Source organism: Pteropus alecto, unplaced genomic scaffold (genome assembly GCF_000325575.1).
Source record: "Pteropus alecto unplaced genomic scaffold, ASM32557v1 scaffold3, whole genome shotgun sequence".
Classification (NCBI taxonomy): domain Eukaryota; kingdom Metazoa; phylum Chordata; class Mammalia; order Chiroptera; family Pteropodidae; genus Pteropus; species Pteropus alecto.
In genome coordinates, this window is record NW_006442484.1 from 68931046 (window position 1) to 68939414 (window position 8369).

General features: G+C 45.8%; 1 long non-coding RNA gene across 1 annotated transcript; it reads right to left on the reverse strand.

Moving 5' to 3' along the window:
• Window positions 1-436: 436 nt before the first annotated feature.
• Window positions 437-4811, reverse strand: LOC112470371. Its single transcript, XR_003042968.1, has 3 exons — window positions 4475-4811; window positions 2514-2726; window positions 437-1476 (listed from the first exon to the last, which is right to left on the reverse strand). It is a non-coding gene; the product is annotated as an uncharacterized LOC112470371 (long non-coding RNA).
• Between the last annotated feature and the right edge of the window lie 3558 nt (window positions 4812-8369).

Consider the following 8369-nt stretch of genomic DNA (forward strand, 5'->3'; position numbering starts at 1 on the left):
TTTTCATTTTCATTTTCCCCAACTGAACTCTGCACCCATTAAATACCAACTCCCCATTCCTTCCTCCCCCAGCCCCTGGCAACCACTATTCTACTTTCTGTCTCTATGAATGTCACTCCTCTAGCTATTTCATATACATGGAATCATATAGTATTTGTCCTCTTCTGTCTGGCTTATTTCAGTTAGCATAATGTCTTCAGAGTTCATTCACATCGTACCATGTATCAGAATTTCTTTCTTTTTAAAGGATGAATAATAGTTTATTGTATGTATATGTCACATTCTGTTTATCCATTCATCTGTTGATAGATACTCGAGTTGTTTCCACCTTTTGACTTTTGTGAATAATGCTGCTATGAACATGGGTGTCCACATCTGAGTCCTGCTTTCAGTTCTCTTGATATATACTCAGGAGTGGAATTGCTGGATCGTATGGTAATTCTATGTTAACGTGTTCTTTTTAACTACATAATATTCCATTGTACCTTTCATGCGTTTATTGGCAATTTAAGTTCTTTTTTCTGTGAATTGCTCATTGTCAGGTATGATTTTTAATGGGATCTGAGACAGTCTTTATATAGTCTAGACAGTCTTCCTTTTATGTACAGGGCCAATTATACACATTTAAAGTAAGTCTCTACATCATTTCAGATCCTAGTGCCCGTCGTGATCTTTTTGATTATTTAAAGACTATTTATTGATGAGAATTTTTATTATAAAAATAGAGCACACACCCGAGTAGCCACCCGTGTGCAGCACAGTGCCTGCCTCATGGTGCTTCATAAACGTTTGCTGACTAACTTTTGGACAGCATGTGGTTCCATCGGTGTTTCCTTTCTAGGACTTGCTGGGATGGGTTGAATCCAGAAACTAATTAAATTCTTCATGATACTTCATAGCACAATTTTCCCTAAGTTTAACCTGTTCTACCAGTCTCAGAAAAAAAAAAAAAATTACGCCAAATTGCTATGAAAATAATAGATAATTTAAGTTTCTGCTATTTGAAAAGCACTCTAGTGAAACTGTACTGCAACGGGCTTCGTCAAAATGAAAATAGTTAGTAATTAAATAACCTGTAGATTAGAAAAGAAAAGAGTGTAAAAGAAACTGATTCTTAACTCAGTCTTTCTACTTCCTACTTCATCTCCAGGAAAGAAAACATCAATGCTAAGCCTACCACTTATTGGCTTAATATGTACCAAATAATTTGCTGAATGTTGTACATCTGTTCTTTAATCTTATTTAATCTTCATAATTATCCTGCAAGGCAACCGTTCTCATCCCCATTTCACAGATGTAGAGGGCCTAGGAAGGCTGAATCACTTGCTGAAGGTCACACAGCTCATGGTAAATAGTAGAGTTGTCCCTTTGGCGGCAGGCGCTGAAATCTTGACGATTATCGTATTCTTTATCTGCGGCATCAGGGTTACTTGGTGACTAACAGAAACCAAAGCGCAGGTGACTCTGCCTGTGTACCTAGTGGGAGAGAAACAGGAAGGAGGTCGTGTGATTTTGCTCTGTGCCCTATGTTTGGGTGTGGGGACACAGGTTGTAGTGACTGTGTGTCCTTGAACCTTAGAGTTCCATGGCTTCGCTGGCCAAGTCCCTCCTCCTCCCAGGATTGCTTCTCTGAGGTGCTGCCCGTTCCTAAGTCCGGAGGAGCGATGGCTCCAGTTTGTCCTCCTTGGGATATGGCTCTGCTCATCTCAGTGACGCTGCCTCCTGACTGTAGCCCACAGGGATCTGTGGGAGTTTGTAACTCACGGCTGAATATCGACTTCTGTTAGTTCTTGGATTGCTCTTTAAACTTTGTTCCTTGTGTCACCAGACAAATAGTGACGCCTCTGGGGCCAAAGGTCTGGGTTACGTTTTTTGTATACAACTCTTAAATACAAGCTCTAGACCCAAATACTGACTGATAAAGTATATTTATAGCACACAACCATTTCAGAGTGTCTGTAACCTTAGAGTTGGCTGAGAATAATTAGTGTGAACAACTGCTCTTACAGAGGAGAAGAAGAGTTAAGAGGGACCCTTCAAAGTGAATTTTATGATTCTGGGAAGGATGCTGCGTACATGTTTTTAAACGTAATCAGCAGAACCTGAAGAAAAAACACCCCAGTTTCAGCTATCATTTCCCTTGTTGACTCATCCTAACTTCTCAGTCTTAGATGTAGCTGATTTTCTAGAATTTCCTGCTATCGGGGCCTGTGAAATCAAGGAGTGCCCCTAGGGAACCCGGAGGCGGTGACAGGGTGGTGGCCGTGGGGGCGGCGAAGGTGAGGAAGACACCCACATTTTACTTGAGGGCCTGAAAATTAATTTGTCCTTTTGATGATAATTTAAAATAGCATTTGGAATTATAATTTAAATCCTAAAGGGTTTTTTTTTTCCTCCTTTCTGCAAGTTTGTGAATCATTTTAAGTACAAAGGGGCCGAGGGGCTCCCACTTCTATGATTTGCATGCGGTGTCCTGATTCTCGGCGTCTAGATTTGTTGCGATTTCTACTCACCTAGCTGCTCTCATCTTTGAAATCGTCCCCAGATGATCCATTGTCACCTGTATCAGTTACAGAAGTCCTCACTGAAAGAAACAATGCGCCTTGAAAACAGGATCCTCTGCCTCTCTCTCTGCTTTCCTCGGTGTCTTTAACAACCCAGTGTCTGGGTGACCCTCCACTGGTGTCCTGTCCAAATGGTCCTGGCCTCGAAGGCCCTGTGGAGAGCTGTAAGTAACATTGAGAGGAGTCCTTCATCAACGCGGAGGAAAGGAATGTAGGCCGTTCTTATCGCCCTTGTCACCATAATAGAAACACTTGACTCCAACAGGTATTTCCCTCCCAGGTGTGGAAGACTTTCTTTCTTTTTTTTTTTTTTCTCATTTCACAGGTAAGACCAAGTATGTCTATACCAGGGAGCCCCAAACTGTGGTTGTTAGCAGAATGTGTAGAGAGAGATTGTTGGTTTCAATCAAGGAAGACAGAAAAGACTGTTTTCTTCTTCACTGAAAATCTTTCTCCTCAGGAGGTGCTCAAAGGCTTGTGATTTGCACAGAAGTCTTTCTGAAGCAGCAAAAGGCTTGTGAGCAGACTTGCTCCCTGGCCCATGGCAGGGATCGGTAATCATGGAAGGCTGAGCTGTCCCTTTGGGAGCTTCTGGCCACATGGGGCTATGTAAATTTACATTAATTAAAATTAAATTAAATTAAATATTCAGTTACTCAGTTGCATTAGCTACGTTTCTAGTGCTCATTAGCACATGTGGCCAGCAGCTTCTTCTGTACAGGATACTTCTTTCACTGCAGGAAATTCTATTGAACAGTGTTACTTTAAGGCTCACCAGTTAACAGAGACCATTTTACTGGTTCTAGATAGCAGTGACCTGCACCATGGCCCTAAGGGACCGAGTTGAGGCTAGAGTGAGGATATAGAGTTACAATAAATCTGCACACATAGCATGGGTATGGTCATTAGAGCGAAAATGTAATGAGACTTTCAATAAACATTTATTTCTTAAATATAGCACTTGATTCAATGTTACTCAGACAAGCCTTAGAAATCTGGTACTGTGCAAGACAATTTTTGCTGTGCTGGAGTTTATAACCTATAAGTTGAGGCAGGAAATAAATAATAAGTGGTGATAAGTTGAACATTAGACATTTGCAAGGGAGCGATACATTATTTGGACAGGAAAGATTCTCAGAGAAGGGGATGTGTAAGCAAAGTTTTGATGGATGATGAGAATCTTAGCAAATAGACAAGTATAACGCTCAAAAATAGAAGGAATTACGAAACGCTTTGGAAAACTGAGAAGTTTGGAGTTAGAGGAATGTGAAATGGCAGGAGGGAGAAAGGCAGGACCGGCCACCACATTTTGGGGTCCCATGACATCAAGCATGGGGCCCTGTGCAAACGCACAGCTCGCATGCCCACAAGGCCATCCTGGCGAGGAAGTTGAGAGAAAGATAGGACCATGTTATCAAGGGCTTTTCGGTCACACTTTGGAGTTTGGACTGTGTCTTGAAGGAGACTGAGAGACATGAGAGATTTTTAAGCTGGGGTGAGGCAAGATCAGGCTTTCATTTGGCAAAGACCATGTTACCAGCAGCACTGAAGGGCTTGGCAGGAAGGCTGGGTACGAAGCGACTGAAATGGCTTGGTGAGAGAGGACCAATGAGGACAGGTGACAGTGGGACAGAGAGGACAGAGGACAGGAGAGTAGGTGGTGAACAGGACACCGATTGGACAGTGCACGTGGGGTGAGGGCTGGATGTGAACTCTGGGACTCACAGTCTTCAGGCTCAAAGTCTCACTTGCTACGCCGGCCGGGCTGTCCCCCACTGAGATCTCTGCTGCCTCCTTCTTTGCAGGTTGTGGAGTCTTTGGGTTCCCATCACCCCTCCTCGAGCAAAAGGCTGAGGGTGGAGGGAAGGAGGCAGGTGCTGACCCCTTGCCAAGAACCTTCCAGGACCTACCTTACTGTGTTCCCTGCGCGGGGCCGTTTTCCTGACCCGACTCTGGAATCAAGTCAGTCCCCTCCTCTCCTCGGGGCTTAGGAACATGGCCCCAGAGGAAGTCAGTCATCATAGTTTCAATATGCCGCCCTCGATCTGCATTTCCTGACTTGGGTATTTGTGACATTCCATAGGCCATTTTCAGAGGGTTTCATTTTTCATTTCCTGACTGAATCAGGACGTGCCCTTCTTTTGGGGGGTGGTGTTGGGGTATGGGAGCCAGTGTGTGACGAGGCATTCACCAAGAGCACGGAGCAATCCCACAGCGCAGCTGGGAGGGAGAAAATAAAAAAGAACCACCACGAGGGCACCTCCTGTGGCCCTCCTGAAGCAGACAGCAGGGAAGGACGCCAGTGTGTGTTCGGTGCCAGCACTGGGGGTGCCCGGAGTACCTCCTCTTCATAGGATGTCTCTTCCAAGGACATCTCCTTATGAAGGGGAGCACAGTGACACCCCCCTCCCCTTTACACACCAACACAGGAACGCTGTGTGCCTCACCCAAGTCTAGAGACTTGCCCATTGTCACTGGCTGATGGGATGTGGATTAGAACTCCAGTCTTCACATTCCTGGACCCCGCCCCACCCCCATTCCCAGATTCCTTTGCTTATACTTCACAGTGAGACAGTCCTGAGTGAATTCTGACTCTTGTTTCTGAAATGGGGCAATTTTATTTAAACATTGCATGAAATTATGTCTCCATTAACTTATTTCTAAAAAAAAAAGGAGTCTCATCTGAGCCAGAGAGGGAGGGAAAGGAGAGGCATGTTTAATGTATTTGAAGGGAAATAAAAAACACAAGTAACAGAGTGAAGTAGGTACAAGCTATGAACTGGCTGTACCTGGCTACGTTGTTACGAGAAAAATTTTAAAGGCAGCAGCACATGAATACCCTTGTTTGGTGGCAAGCCTGACTTGGGGAGCCTTTGCACTTTCTTGAAACTGGAGAGAGTGGTGGGGGCCAGGCGGGAGGGGAAAGAGAATGAACTTGGACATCCAGGAGACCAGCCTAACTTCAGGGTGGCTTCTTTGCCCAGAGCACTTTCCTATGCTGAGAGCTCGAACAAGCAGGGAACTTATCCGGTCGTATTAGGGGTCAGTGAGGAGGAAGAGGGAGGAAAAACACCAGCCCAAGAGCTAGCTGACAGATGCTCTGAATGAATACCAGTTCAGAAGCCAAGGCTTTTTCAGGTCTGTCTCATGTTTAAACTGGAATATTAATTTTACAAGCAGAAAAAGTTCTCCTGGACATAAAAGTTTTGCTGACAGAAAAAATCCACAACCCGTGGGCTCTGGATGAAAGGGCTGGGCCTCTAGGGGCATCTTCCGGGCTGCAAAAAGGGCTAGGCTGCTCGAAAGGTACTTGAAACAAACAAAACAGTGACTCTAAAACGCACCCATATGTCACGTTCTTACAGAAAAATACCCTCTGTAATTAGTTACAAGCTTTAGAGAATAAAATCCAATTTACCTGTCAAAGAAAAAGGCTGAACGCCCCCCATCCCAGACTGTTGGGGGGTGGGGGATGTGGCTGGCAGGCTCCTTCCCTCCCCACACCCCAACCTTTCTCCTCCCATCTCCTTTATTTGTGAAGACTGGAAAAAAAAATAGAGAAGTTGGAAAAATCCTCTAAAGACACACAGTGTTCCAAGCACAATCAGACCACTAATTACTGTTAAGCTCGAGCCCCTTTTTGTGTTCTGAGGGGGGCGTCAGTATGTAGCAACCACTTGGGCCTTTTCATGAATTCGGGCTAACTCCTGAATAGCAGATTTTTTTTTTTTCTCTTCTTTTCAACATTTGCCGCCTGCCTTTCTTTTCCTTCATCTTTATCTTCACCTTCTCCTTTTTTTTTTCTTTCTTTCTTTTTTTTTTTTTTTTGCATGTGCTTTTTTTCTTTCTCTCTCCTTTTATTTCCCCCCTTTTTTCTTCTCTGATAGCATTTTTCTTCTGGTGTAGTGTTTTAAGTCTCTAAATGAAACTTGACTGCCCCCACGGCCGGCTGGAGAAGCACAAAGGCCTCCCATTCCACTGGCTACAGTAACGCCATTGTGTGTCCTAACAATGCACTAATTGGTGGTGACAATTGTGGAGTTGGGAGGAAGAGGGAGGCCTGCTCTTTTCCAATCAACGGGCCACGGAAATAAAAGGAGAGGAGGAGGAGGAGGATGGGAGGCCCAGGTTCCTGATGGAGAGAGGGGGATAGATCCACAGAGGGGGCGCAGTAGTGGGGTGTGTGCTGGGCTTTCTAAATTAATAAAAACAAAGGAAAAATCATTATTTTGGGGAAAAAAATATGAACTCTGCTGCAGAGAACTTCAGGGTCCTGGAGGGGGAGATGGGAGGGAGCTAAGGCGAGGTGTGGGTGAGCGCCCCTCCAGGACCCAACATTCCGTGTTTCTGCAAACGATGGGAAAGTCAGAGAGGCCGGCAGCAGAGGCTCTGAAGGAAACTCCCATCAGGATGGCTGAAAGGCAGGTGCTGAGTTGGTCCATGATGAATCCCCGTTTCAACCACATTTCTCTATGAGGAGGGAGGAAGCCAGAAAGAGAGGCTTAGCCACTTGTGTGGTGTATTGGCCCTTCAGAAGGTCCAGGAGCCACAGAAGGTGATTCTGACCTTTACAATGGTCTTAAAGCGAACCTGGGCAGGATGGTGAACATGAACAACATGGTAGCCAGATAATGCTGCCAGGGCTTTTAGGGCCACTGGGGAATCCCCAAGACCCTCCAGAATGTCACCTGGAAATGCAGGGACCTCAGAGCCACCTGGATCCAGCCTATACCCCTCTTTACAGGGAATGACCCACCTTCCCAGATCAATTTCAAATATGCCTGCTCCCCAGAAGCTTTTCCTGGCCAGGTGGGAGTGACCCACACCCTCCTCAGGCTCTCCCTCTGCGCCCTGAAAATAACAAGACCTGATGGCTACTCCTTTCCTTCTGCGGGCCAGGCCTGGTACTAAGGGCCTTGTACACATTATTTCACTGAAACCTCACAACAGCCCCATAACCTGATCAGTATTATTATCTCCACAGAGAGGGCGAATGGGGAAATTGAGGTCTCTTAACTTCTCTAAAAGATTAGCTTGCCTGAGATCACCCAGCATAAGGGTGGGGGTGGGGTAGGGGTATAGGGTGGGGAGCCAGGAATCTAACAGGGCTGGTTAACGTGGCCCTATTTGCTTCCCCGCTCTCTTCTGCCTGTTCTTTCTGCATTCCTGGGGGGGGCGGGAGCTGTGCTTTGGTCATCTTTGCATCTCTAGCAGCTTACAGAGTGTTTAGTATACCGGAGGCCTCCAAAACCCGTGTGCAGACTGAAGGGGGAGGCAGGGAGGGCTGCATTATTGGCAGTCGTCTTCTAGGTCCTTGTGGGCCCCAGACTGCAGCCAGCATCCGAATCTCCTGGGGTGGGGAGGGAGGAGGAGTTTTTAAAACAGATCCCTGGTCCGTCCCCACCAGGTTCAGGTGGTACCCGAGAATGTGCCTTTCTAACACATGACCAGCTGATGCTGCTGGTCCAGGGACCACAGCTGAGAAGGGCTGCACTAGCATAACGTTCACATGGCAGCAGGGAGCGCCACCCCTTCCATTGTCTCTGTCTTTTTGTGGCCTGAGATCAGAAGTTTTATTTGGGAGAAATTAAAGTTGAAAAGTTCTGACCATAATGATAGATCATTGTTAGGCTCCCGGCTGCATTAAATAACAATCTTAGTCAAACGGTCATCTGATTTAAAAAAACCCAAAATACACAGATGATCAGCAGTATGCCCAACTAACCACACTGCAAACAATGACATTTTCTAGATAACACCTGGTCAGTCTTTTATTTGGGAGAGCTCACGGAGAGCTCTTCTCTC